At 48.8% G+C, this 13,623-nt stretch overlaps 1 long non-coding RNA gene across 1 annotated transcript; it reads left to right on the plus strand.

Annotated features, from left to right (window-relative positions):
* The first annotated feature begins 1,332 nt into the window (after window positions 1–1,332).
* On the plus strand, window positions 1,333–13,385 carry LOC103789116 (uncharacterized). Its single transcript, XR_615225.4, has 3 exons — window positions 1,333–1,440; window positions 1,916–2,028; window positions 11,780–13,385. It is a non-coding gene; the product is annotated as an uncharacterized LOC103789116 (long non-coding RNA).
* Window positions 13,386–13,623: the final 238 nt, after the last annotated feature.

Here is a 13,623-nt window from a genome sequence, read left to right on the forward strand (position 1 = left end):
CACTTGGGGCATAGATAGGCTAACACTCCCTTTATGGCACTGTCCATGGAGGGGGGGGCTGCAAAACAAAATAGCTATTTTAGCTGTTATCTGTTACCCCACTCTTTGCTAATAACCACCACCATTTATAAAGCTGGGTTACTATGGGCGAGCCTGAGGTTGGGCATTGGATATAACTTATCCCAGGCAATTCTGAAAGCAATGCTATGAGATATCCATACACCAGTCCATATTACAGATGAGGAAACTGAGGCTCAGAAAAGTTAAGCAAGTTATCCAGGACTACACAGCATTTACAGGACAGAGAAGGATTTAGGTGCAGGTCTGGGGCACTGCTAACTCTGCTTATGACACTCTCTTACATTTCAGGAAATGTGATCTGGCTCACTGTGTATTTGAGCCCCTGCAGAATAAGCCTCAGTGTAATGGAGTTGTAGCAAGCCTTACAGATTTTGTATTTCTGTAACCCAGCCTTTGTGACAGGCTTTTTCTCTCTTATGTTGGATGAAAAACATGCCCTGTCAACCCACTGTGCAGACTGAGCAATTGATGCACAGGAGGCCACTAGGCCAGAGAAAAGTGAGGGATTAGAACTCAGGCCACATAGTGTCAGAGAGCAGTTGGAAGGCCAAGAGGGGAGAATGGGGTCATCAGGGAGACGCCTGTGGTAGGCACGTGTGTCTGCAGTTCAGCTCCTCTGAGGTCCTGGCACCAGGGTCAAACCGTCTCCCATCAGTACCTTCTCATTCCACCTTTCAGGAATACCTTTTGCCCAAGCTCTGCAGCCAAGCATTGCCCTTAGCGTGGACCCAGCTCACATAGCCCTCTTCCCTGGCCTCTCCTGACCATTTCTGCCCCACAGCAATCACGCACTCCTCTGAACTCCTCTGAGATTTCAGTTTCAATAATTCATTTGGCAATTAATCATATCTTGCCTTGTGACATGTCTTCTATTCCATGTTGAGCTGTTATTTAGAAGTGCAATTGTTTAACTTCCCATGAGCAGCATATGCTGCCTGCTAATCTGGTCGGGTTTTTTGTTGTTTCTTTCCTGGCAGTCAATCAAACCAGGGGGAGCAATTTGAGGCCCACGTGGGTGGGGGGTAGGGAGTGGGCAGAGATCCCCCTTCAGGAGGCCATGGAGTGGGGCAGCCAAGAGCCCTCTGACAGTAGCCCCCTAGAGAGCAAGACAACCCATCACACTCCTCAGCCTCCTTTTTTCCTGATTCCCCAGTTATGAAACAGCTCTGGATACAAACAATCTCAGGAATTTTCCATGCATTTGTACAGTCTCCTTGACTGGATTAGATTTCCTGTGGGCAAGGACCATTCATTCTATTTTCAGCGAGGCTGCCTAACATGATGAGGCAAATTCTGAAATGAGGGAAGGAAGCCTGAGATTTGAGCCCCAGCCCTGCCACTTACTACCTGTAAGCCCAGGTAAGTCATTTTACTTTTCTCAGCCTGAGTTTTCTCATTTCCAAAAAGGGGGAAAATACCCATCTCATGAAAGTGTTATGAGAATCACCCTCTGTATGTATTCTAAGCACCTTGCACACATCAACTCCTTTAATATGCATGTTCACTCAGGGTAGATTGTATTATTATTTCCATTTTACATAAAGAGATTAACAAGTGAAGAGCAAAATAGGCGAGAGAGGGTGTGTTCTCTAGGGGGACACAAGAAGGCCTGCCAAGAACAATGGCGAGGGATGAGTTTCACGCCCCTGGGGTGTCTGGGTGTGGATGAAGGGAGATGGGTGGAAGGAGAGGTAGATAGAAGCAGGCACTGGGCAGGCTGTGGCCCCTGAATGTTCCCAGGACTAAAGGCTGAGCTACAGAGGGGAGGGTGGGAGTGAGAGTGAGGACGGTTCCAGGCTTCAGTGAGTTCCAAGATCAATGTATTTGCTTGCAGTGAACTTGACCTGGGAGGAGAGGAGCAACCCCAAGGCAAATGCAGATGTCTCTGAAGAGTGAAAATGAGGAAACATGTCCAGGGGGTTTTATTTATCCCCATCCCTCCTAAAGGTGAGGACTAGAAGTTATTTTACTATAACTCCAGCCTGGGGAGGAATCATAACTCTTTTAGCATAATGACTGTGGGAGCTGCCCTAACAAGAAGGCTTCTTTTCCCTAAAACAGATCCCATTGTTTGTAGATACACTCAGGACACGTAGCCGAGCTGGAGGTCCACTTCCTCATCCCTGGCACTAATCCTCCTCTCAGGATTGGTACTGCCCCTTCTCCCCTCCCAAATGCAGCAACCTGGCCAGAAAAACAGACAGGGACTGATAAGACACACCAGGTGCTGGTCAGGAGCAGATGGGATCTCAGGAGAGGAAGACAAGGGGTTAAAAGGAAGAGGGGAGGGAGAGGGTCTGGGGACACAGCCGAGTGTAGGCTCAAGAATTCTGGACCTGTAGCTGGGTGCAATGGCAACTACCTGTAATTCCAGCTATTTGAGATCGCTTGAGGCCAATAGTCTGAGACCAACCTGGGTGAGACCCGGTCTCAATAACAATAACAAAATAATAATAATAATAATAATAATTCTGGACCAAAAAGGATTTGGAAACAACTGGTTAGCCTAGGAAAGCTGTTTCTGACCCCTGCACCTTTGAGGTTCACTACTATAGCCACTAGCCACAGGCGGCTTTGAGCACCTGAAATGGGACTTTTCCTGAGATGCGCTGTAAGTATGAAATGCACACCAGATTTCAAAAACTTGGTATGAGCCAACGGAATGTAAAATATCTCATTATTAATATTTTATATTGATTACATATTAAAGTTATATGTAGGATAATATTGGGTTAAATAAACATTATTATCAAAATCCCTTTTACTTGTTTTTTGAAACGTTTTTCCTGCTTAAACTAGAAACTAAAATTACAAACATGGGTCTCATTATATTTTTATTGCACAGCACGCTCAGCCCTTTCGGTGCCCAGATGGTTACAGGCTGAGGGGAAAGCATTTTATTGTAGAGTCTACCCCCTCCCCTGCCATTCTGAGTGGGGTCACAGGATTCCCAGGACCCCTGGAGCATGGGCTTGACCCACAGGGAGAGAACAGTGGGAGAGAAACAGGGAATGAGTGAGGGAAATGAAGCCAAAAAGGATGACTCTGGTTCTTGGGTCTATCTGGTTGGTTAATTGCAGAATCCAAAAGCACTATTCTAGAAAGAGATGAGGGAAATGCAGTAGCTCACAGTCAGGTAAAAGTGGGTGAAGCTGAGGCATCTTAAATGAGCATCTGTAGGAAGTGATCAAAAAGCACTGCCATAGAGTCTGGGGGTCCTCAGTGAGGAAGAAGCTTCTCTACTAGAAGGCGGGGTCTGGAGAGAGCCAGGATGCTGAAATCAGAGGGAAAGAAGAGAAGACGGACTCGTATTTTTTCAAGAGCCCCTTTTATTCATTTAAGCCTCAGAAGACCATCATGTTTGGTGCTACTGCCCCCAATTGTGGATGAGGAAAACTGAGGCTTAGACAGCCCAAATAACTTGTCTAAGGTCAAGAGCCACTACCTCCCAGGAGATGAGCTGTTTGCTGGGCTCTGCTACTTGCTAACTGTGTGGCTTTAGAAAACATGCGGAGCTGTGCTGAGCCTGTCTCCACCTCTCAACAGGCTATTGTGAAGACCAGATGAGATGAATCATGGAAAATTCTTCATAAATGGGAACTGTAATGACCTCATGTCAGCTCACAAAAGATGCTCGCCATGCTGACGGACTGTTCCCACATGTAGATCTCTAGCCTGGCCATCTCCAGTTGGATCTTTAACAGGCGTCTTCTTAAACTCAATGCACCCAGAATTCAACTCTTGATATTCCCCTCCAAATCTGCTCCACATTCTAAGTTGCCAAATCCATAGAAATATGTTTGACTTTTTTTTTTTTTGAGACAGAGTTTTGCTCTTGTTACCCAGGCTGGAGTGCAATGGCATGATCTCGGCTCACCGCAACCTCTTCCTCCTGGGTTCAAGCAATTCTCCTGCCTCAGCCTCCCGAGTAGCTGGGACTACAGGCATGCGCCACCATGCCCAGCTATTTTTTTGTATTTTTATTAGAGATGGGGTTTCACCATGTTGACCAGGAAAGTCTAGATCTCTTGACCTGGTGATCCACCTGCCTCGGCCTCCCAAAGTGCTGGGATTACAGGCATGAGCCACAGTGCCTGGCTGTTTGACTCTTTTTTAAAAGTGCACCTCTATATCTAAGCCACCAGCAAATGTTATTGGCTCCTACTTTCAAAATATATCCAGAATCCAAGTGCCACTACCACCATGACCTGAGCCACCACCCACTCTCCCCTGGCCCTCTGGCCAAGCCTCCCAATTCGTCCTCCTGCTCCCACCCTTGCCCCCATACAGTCAGTACTCCACTTGGCAGCCAGAGTAACCTTTTTAAAAATAAGTCTGATCACAAGCCTCCTTAAACAATCCAGCAGCCCCCACTGCACTCAGAGTAACAGCCAAAGTCATTGTGTCAGCCCACAGACCTGCAGAATCTGACCTCTCACCTCCTCCCCTCCCTCCCCTCCTGCCTTCACTCAGATTCAGCCTTGCTGCTTCTCACTATGGCAGCACCTGCATGCCTCAGGACCTTTGCACTTGCTGCTCTTGCTTCCTGGGCTGCTCTGCCCTCAGAAGCCTGCATGGCTTGGCTTGAGCTTTCACCTCCTTCACCACCAACTCCCATCCCAGGACTCCCTAGCCTCTGTCTGCTTTATTTTCCTTCAGAAAACTCGCAACTGCCAATATATTATATAAATTACTTGTTTAACCCCTCTGCAATTCCTCTACTCCCTCATAATATTTAAGAATTTTGTCTTTGTCTCTGATTTTTAGAACAATGTGTAGAATACAGTAGGCTTTTAAAAAATGCTTGGTGAATGAATGAATGAATGTGGAATGATTGACTGGGTCACCTCACCTCTACCTGCACTCCAGACCTGCTAGGGGGTAAAAGAAGACACTGCAGTCCCAGGAAGGGGGTGGGCTACAGTGGAGACTCAGCACTTTGTTGCTTAAACCCAGAGGCCTTTTCCTCTCATTGTTTATCATGAAAACACATCTCTTCCCTTCCAGCACAGTCTGTTCAAAATCAGTAAAATAGAGCCTGTCTCTGGCTCTGTGTAAAAGCCCCACTGCTTTGCCATGTCTCCCTCAAGGCAGGACAGTTCTGTAGCCTTGGTCAAGGCTGGAGATTCAGCAGACCAGGATGTTTTCCTGTTTCAGGTGGAGCAGGGAGCAGAGGTGAGGTGTCTGCCTTCTGGCAGGGGCCGTCGGAGCTGCTTTGTCTACATGGGAGGACTCTGGAGAGGATGGCTTGGGAAAGGCAGCAGAGGTGGCTGCTCACAGTCCTCAGGACCGCTCAGAGAGAGAGGTGCAGGCAGGTGGGACAGGGGGACGATGAGGTATCTCCTTCAGACAGGTTAGGAGGCAATAAATTGGGACTATCTGTGCCATTATTAGACATTCTAAGTAGAGCTAAGCTCCAAGAACAAAGAAAACAGCCCTTCAGAGAGAGTGAGTGAGAAATAGAGAGAGAGAGAGAGAGAAAAGCAAACCACAAACACAACAGCCAGTGATCTCCTCATGCACACAACCCCTCATGTAATCATAAAGACATGTTCCAAACAGGTTCCAGAGCTGTCCATGGGAGGGGTGTTTGAAATATATACCTATCCCTGATACATCCCTGAGATGTTAACTGTCAGATCTCCCAGGAAATGGCTCTGCCTAAACAGACTTTCCTGGACTCGCATTTCATGAATGCTGAAAACAGAATTTTTATGAGACAAAGCCAAACAGAACCCGTGACAATTGTTCTTGAAATCACTTTCCATTCTCTTCCCCCGTATTCTCCCTCCCCCACACCATCATCCCCACGCCAGCCACACCTCCCTCGCTCCCCAGCTCCCCAGAGACCACCCATGGCTCTTCTGGAGGCTCAGCTGTTGTTTTTGTTATGTGGTGGTGCCAGGCATATAAGGAGAGGCAAGTAAATGTGGGGACAGACCCAACCTTGGGGATAGTGGTGAAAGACAGACATTAGAGCCCAAAAAGCTGTGATTGGGAAGGCCTAGTGCCTCCAGGGCTGGTGAGCTTGTCACTCTTCTGTCCTCAGTCTTCTCATCTGCATGATGGAATAATGGCAATCCCTGCCCATGGCTCTGGTGAGGATTTGAGGAGGTAATGGATGTAAAATAGGTAGCATGTCATTAGGTCCTTGAGGCGGGCTTTGAGGACCCTTTTCTTGCTGAATTTGGAGGCAACCTCAGAAGGCTTCCTCACCAGCCTCTTGTACCTGGGCTGCATTGCCCTAGGATCACCGCTATTCTCGTCTTTGAAATGTTTTATTTCTCCCAACTTCTTGACAAAAAAAAAAAAAAAAAAAAAAAAGGTGGGCTTTAATTAGGTAAGAAAGGAGAGAAGGGAATGAAATAAGGGAGTTTGCTGCAGTTGACAGGGAAGAAAGGGACAGAAAACAGACATGTATTAAGAGGTTTCTCTGTGTGAGACACTGAGTGAGATACTTTATGAAATTTCACCCAACTCACCCAAACTCCCTGCAGGAGATGGGTACTCTTAGCCTGTATTATAGAAGGGAAGCCAAGGCTCAGAGTTGAAATACCTTGCCTAGAATTATGGTGCTGGGACTGAATCCAGATGTATCTCCTCTTGGCCCTTCTCTCATATCTGCACAGGAGGGTTGACACATTTGGATTCTAGTCCCTTCTCTTCTGCTGATTTGCTGTGTAACCTCAGGTGAATTGTCTCATGTCTCTGGGCTTTGGTCTTCTCACCTGTGCAATGAGCAGTATGGACCAGAGGACCCCAGTAATAGGGCTTAATCATGAGGCAGATTGTGTTATTCTCAAGACATTTGAAGAAAAATTATACGTCCTGTCCTACTGACAGCAGGCTTGCCTGTGTAACTTGCTTTAGCTAAAACAATGTGAACGGAAGTGACATGGACTTGGTTCAAGCAGAAGCTTGAGAGCCATCCGGTTGGCTCTTCCTCCATCAGATGGGGACTTCTCAGTTCTGGGATTAAGAGGATGTGGAACAGGCTTTGCCCACCGGCCATGCACATGAATATGAGCAAGAAATAGCTCTTGGTTATTGTAAGCCACTGAGATTTGGCGTCATTTGTTACCATTGCTGAACTTAGCTTAGGTTGACTGGGACAATGATTTTGTGAGAAAAGGGGAAGGAGGAAAGGGAGGATAATGCCCCAAGGAATGAACCACCTGGGAAGAAAATGGCTCACTGAACTACCTGAATGTCTGAAGTCCTAGCAATCTTCCAAACAGGGTGCCCAAAGAATGCAGGCAGTCTGAGAGCACAGGGGCAGTGGGGGGAACCCAGAGGGTAGTGATGGTGGTGAGGAGCACTAACATCTGAGGACAAGGGAGCACTGTGGCAGGAAGTTTGGGAGACAGCAGATCACGCATGGGAAGAGTACAGAGAGAAATACGGGATATAAGTACTCAGGAAGATTTTGCAAGATGTTTCTTTTGTTTCTACCAGAAAACAGTGTTTGTAGGGTAGGAGAGACTCTTAAAGCTCATTAAGGACAGTCTTCTTCATTGACGGGTGAGAGAATTGAGGATCTGAGAAGGTAGACACCTGATTGAACTGAAGGTCGCACTGCAAGTTAGTGCCAGGGTTGGGACTCGGGCCCAGGCTTAAGGAAGGCAAATATTGCACCTTTCTGTTTCTCTTTAGTGGGAAGAGTAAAACCTTTTTTGGAAGAATGAGCAGGTTGTTTGGTTTGAAGGACATCAAGCAAGGTGGGCACTGGGGCCTTCTGGGAAAAAAAGCAGGCGAAGTTCCTCAAGTCATGAGAAAACAGGTGAGGGAGACAGGCACCCGGTAATGGTGGGCAGGTGAGCCTGAGGGTTTAGCCAGAGACGTGGGCTTCCTGGTAAGGGAAAGGAGGCAACCAATACACAGCAATTCAGCTTCTTCTGTTGAGGCCTCACGTGCACAGGCTTCGTGTTTCCCACTGGCTATAATTTATCTCATACCAGTCCTGGGAAAGGAGGCTACCAATACACAGCAATTCAGCTTCTTCTGTTGAGGCCTCACGTGCACAGGCTTCGTGTTTCCCACTGGCTATAATTTATCTCATACCAGTCCTGGGAAAGGAGGCTACCAATACACAGCAATTCAACTTCTTCTGTTGAGGCCTCACGTGCACAGGCTTCGTGTTTCCCACTGGCTATAATTTATCTCATACCAGTCCTGGGAAAGGAGGCTACCAATACACAGTCCTATGACGCAGCTTTCTAAGTCCCATTTAACATATGAGTCAATAGAGGATCAGGAAAGTTAAACAATTTGCCAAGATATCACAGTTTATCAGCGACGGAGGTGGGATTTGAACCACGTCAGTGTGACTCCAAAGTTCCTGCTAAGGGAAGGAGGCGGAGAGCAGGTGGAAGCAGAGGAAATAGTTGCTTAGGGCCAGGCCTCCTAGGCCCCTGTCGCCCTGACTCAGTGTGGTTGCCAGAGCTTTCTGCCAGCAGTTTTCCAAGCAAGGGCCCCTGGAGCTCACAAGCCCATGGCCAGGCCTGCTTGGGGACCCTTTGTCACATTAGCTTGTGTTGCCAACTCTCCCCAGTGGTGTCCTCCCTGCTTGTACCAGCTAAGGAATGAGTCAAGGTTGCCAGTATGTTCTTGGCTGCCTGGATTTCTGTATCTCCTGGGCCATCTTCTCGTGATGAACCCCAGCCTGCAGATCACTGGTCCAGGAGTTCTAGAGAGAGGGCCTGGACAGAGGGAGGGCTCCACAGGACCTGGCGGTGGCCCAAATACACGTTTGTGGCTGGGCATTTCCTCCCAACTAATAAACAAACAATCATTATTTTTCTGTGGCCAAATGGAAGCTGGCCTCAGAGCTCTCAGCACAAGAGCAATAATAGGGGCTTATCGACAGACAGGGAGGGCTTAATAGGCCACAGACCGATGAGGATCGAGATGGATGAAGGCTGCGCTATCGATCGCCAGAACCCCTCCAGCCCTCCCAGAGGGGCCCCCCGCCCCCGTTCTGTCTCATGGGCACGCAATTAGCTGGACTGTGGGGAGGGCTGTGCCCATCCACCCAAATTCCAAGGGGACAGAGCATATTTGTAATTGGAAGAAACATAATAGACTATGAAAAGTACGTGACTTTAGCTACAAAACTTGGTACAAAAGTTGTGGTTCTATTTTCCTTCTATACCAGTATAAAAATAGCAGATTTTTCATCAAGGTAGAAAGCAAGACTACCACAAAAGTAGTTCCCTCATTCTTTTTTTTTTTTGAGATGGAGTTTCGCTCTTGTTACCCAGGCTGGAGTGCAATGGCACGATCTCGGCTCACCACAGCCTCCGCCTCCTGGGTTCAGGCATTTCTCCTGCCTCAGCCTCCCGAGTAGCTGGGCTTACAGGCACGCGCCACCATGCCCAGCTAATTTTCTTTTGTATTTTTAGTAGAGACGGGGTTTCACCATGTTGACCAGGATGGTCTCGATCTGTTGACCTCGTGATCCACCCGCCTTGGCCTCCCAAAGTGCTGGGATTACAGGCTTGAGCCACCATGCCCAGCCATTCCCTCATTCTTATCCCTTTATAGGCAGAGTCAAATAGTGGCAAGGAAACTCCCTTTGGTCAGGTTGAGCTCAGGGTCCCCGAAGCCCCTATTACCAGAAGCTGGGGCAAAAGAAGGCAGGTAACCACTGACTGGCCATGTCTACAGTGCGTGGACAGAGAACGGAATGACAGTGCACCAGGAACCGAGGAGGCCAGCCCAGCCCTGTGGCTCTGGGACCACCAGATCCCTGAGGGTCACAACACACTTAAAGTTGTGGGCAACATATTATATGAGTGGCCCATAGCATTGATGAGATTGGCAGAGGGGTGAGCACACACAAAGTACCTGGATCTTGTGCACCAGCCTCCCCTTTTCTGGTGTAGAGTGGGGGCTCCTGTTGGTACTTGTCAGCACACCTGTGAGAAGAGGCCCCTGCATCTCACTTGCCCTCACCTTCCTTTGGCCTCCAGTGCCAGTGAGCAGCCCTGTGTCCCGTTTCTTGAATGCAGGAGCACATTTTGCTGAACTGATGAGCCTGTGGAATCTGCTGGGCCCTGACCTCCAGACCCTCCTGGGGAGACGACCCCAGCCCCACCCATTCGCAATCCCCAGCACACGTAAAGGGACTGGCCTTGCAAGAGCAGCTCCTCCCTGCCAGTGTGACCTCATTTACAGTGCATCGGGATGCCACACGAGTGGCCCAGGTCTCATTCTCACTGTGGACAGGATGGGCAGGGTGGCCTGTAGGCAGTGTTCCTGCCTAAGGAACTGCCTAGTGGCTTTGATGATGCTGAGGATTAATTGGTCTTCACTCAAGCCTCCTTGAGGGAGTCACATACCGGGTTGAAGTAGGACTTTCTGAAGTCTTCAGAGGCTGGATGATTGGGTGATGGGGACACCTGGAAATGGTCCCAGGGTGAAGTAAAGAAGCTGGAATTAGCCTGAAGAGGGGGAGGTGGCAGGGTGCTGAATAGATGAGGGTTTTCTAGAGTATGAGTGGCTGCCACTGGCCAGATGTGTCTTCTGCCACGAAAGCTTTGAGTTTGACAATAAAGTTTGGAAGCCAGGAATTCCTGAGGGAGATGTTTGCTTCTAGGCGGGGTCAATGAGGTGACTTGCAGTCACCGTTTGGGGGCCACCTTTACCCAGGCGAGAGCAGCACTGCACTAGAACTGTGTGTGTGCAGGCCTCGTGGCCTGGGGCATGGACAGGGTGACCTCTTAAGTCTTCTGTCAGTCTACAGGTGAGCTTTCCTGCTGGGCTCAGGGGTCAGGTGGCAGCTGCAGATGTGGTCCCTGGTAACAGATATGAGGGTTGCCACATAGTATGAGGTCACTATGTGGCAGCTGCAGGAACCGAGAAAGCCAGAAGGACAAACCCTGGCCTTTTCATGGGGAGAATAGGAGGAATGAGTTGAAAGCATGAAGCTAGACACATGTTACACATCTTCAGCTGAACTGAGGATCCAGGGACAGGAGAAGTAGGGAGTCAGGTACCGCCAGGATTGGAGCTGACTGTGGAAGAGGCTAGTTTTGCTGAAGGCCTCCTGGGGATAACAGACAAAGTAGAGGAACAAGCCAGCCTTAGGAACTGGGAGGCCTGAGCTCTCACCCAGCCCAGCCACTTCATAGTTCAGTGGCTTTGGGCATGCTTCTTCTTCTTCCAGAGCCTCAGTTTCTTAGCTACAAAGTGGGGGGAACTACTATGTCATTGAGGGGAACGTAAAGCCTATAGCACCCTGTCTGTTATTCAGGAAGCACTCAATAAAGGACAAGACTCCAAGGTCAAGGCACCCCTCTTCCATCATGGTCTTCTCAGGCCTCAAACATACCACTTCCCAGTGTACTGGGTCAGCGCCTGCATCCAGTTATCCTTGGTGCAGAAGCAGATTGGCTGGGCCATCACACACCCATAGGGGAGCAGTGAGGCCAGGAAGGTAGAGGGGAAAGGTGGTCTGGTGCCAACTCAAGTTGGGTAGTTGTGGGAAAGGAGATCTGACTCACAGCATCTGAGTTGGTGGAATAAGGCGATGCTGTAACAGGGACCTGAGTCTGGCCTTATGCTGGGATATTTTTTTTCCTGTTGATGGAAATGTTTATTAGATTTAGATCTATCCATCTGTACTCTGTTGGCTAATCCTGATTTTGTTATCAGCACCCACAATGCTACCATCTAACATGTGTCTCTTCTCCCTCAGGCCCGGGTGGGGTGGGACCCCCTCCGGAGAGGTGTATGCACCTCCCTAGAGCTTACCCAGCCGGGTGCCTGTTCCTTGATGAGAATCCACATGGTGTTGACCTCAGGCTTCTTCATGGTTCACTCTGTGGCTGGTGGCATTGGATCTGCATCAAGGTGGTCTCGAGGATGGTCTTCTGAAGGAACTTAGGTGTCTTGGGTCCTGGAAGATGGGTGACACACGGATCTATTTTTTTCCTATGGTTATAGACCCTTTCAGCACAACCTTTGTGGCCTTCAGAGCTTTTGTCTTGGTTTCAGTTTTGGGAAGGGCTGGGGCTTCCTTCTTGCTTTCAGCACCATATTTGCAGAAGGGAGTGTCTATCTGACGGCCTGGTGTAGCAGTGCCATCAGGAGCTGGTCTTCAGTGGAGAAAATGTACTGCCAAGGCTGAAGAGACTTCCATGGAAACAGGAGCAGAAGGGAGAAGGCTTCACGATACTGTTTCAGACCCTGTTTCCCTGGCCCAGCCCACACCTAAGGCGATGGAAAGGAGTCTGCAGCAGAAACAGAAGTTGCTGTTTTCCAGGAAGCTCCGTGAGGAGGAGGCAAAAGCATCCTCAAAGGCATCACTTCATAGCAGTGGCCAGCAAGGCCTCGTGCTCCACTGGCTTCGGTTGGTTGACAATGGAGGGTGGTGTGGGACAGCATGAGAAGGCACTGCACAAGCTCCTGTGAGACTTCGCAGGGGCCTCCAGAATAAACTGACGAAAGACTTTGTGAAAAAAAAGGGTCTGGGGAGGCTGCAAGTGCAGGCGGAGCCCCAGCCAGTGAATCCCAGATGACTGCAGGGAATGCGGCTACACTGGTGCCACCAGCTTGTGAGTGCTGGGGATCTCCAAGGGGCGTGTCACATTAGGGTCCTCTCTCTGTTTCATATCTAAAGACCAAATGAGGCCCAATGGCCACTCCAGGGGAGATGCCAATTCATGACTTTCTTTGTAGTCTACACTAGAGAAGTTCATTAACTGGTCACTTCTATTTTTAGACTGTGCTTCAATCCCTGCCATTAATTGTCATGAATGAGTTATAAAGGTGGTTGAACTTGACAATTCTGATGGTTTATCCCAGAAAACCAAGCCACAGGCAACACTTAGATTTGTAGACTCTTCTGAGTTAGACCAGCAGGTCTCCTTGCCCTGACCCAGAGTCCTTCTTATGGCTCTTTGCCTGGAAGTGTCAGCAGTAGAATCCTTGCCTGCTCCAAATTGCACCAGTGGTATGCTCCATCCAGAGTGCTTTTCTGGCTAGACATCCCCTGCCAACCTCTTACCAAAACCTGAGGTCTAATACATGATTCAAGAAACAGACAAAGGGGCCTGGAGGCTGGTCAAGGCTCAGTCATCCTTCCAGATGCCCAGTGCCTGCCTAGACTCTTGCCCTAATTCCTGGAATCCACCTGGAATCTTTGGCAGGTGATCTGCTCCAATGTGGATCAGGTTTCTCTGATAGGGAATGACAGACTGCTGGTGGCTTCAGGAACAACCACTCACATCAGGCATCAACAAAAGCACACACTGAACATTTAAGCTTTGGGGACCAAATTACAAATAAAAGAATAATTAGCACACTTCTAATTGCTCTTTCCTGCTGTGAACAACAGGCAGAGACATAAAGTGCCTCTACCGTACACGTAAGCCTCACTCTGAAGCAGGAGAGGGGAGGCTTCTCCCTCCAGGAGCCAGCAGAGCACCCCATGTTTATAAATCAAGTCAGGAAAAAAGGAAAGAGCTGTGACCAAATCTAACCGACTTAACATTTCCAGCATGTCTCTCTTTGTGGTTATTGTCTTATCGAAGATTTATA

This window comes from Callithrix jacchus, chromosome 18 (assembly GCF_049354715.1).
Source record: "Callithrix jacchus isolate 240 chromosome 18, calJac240_pri, whole genome shotgun sequence".
Taxonomy (NCBI): Eukaryota; Metazoa; Chordata; class Mammalia; order Primates; family Cebidae; genus Callithrix; species Callithrix jacchus.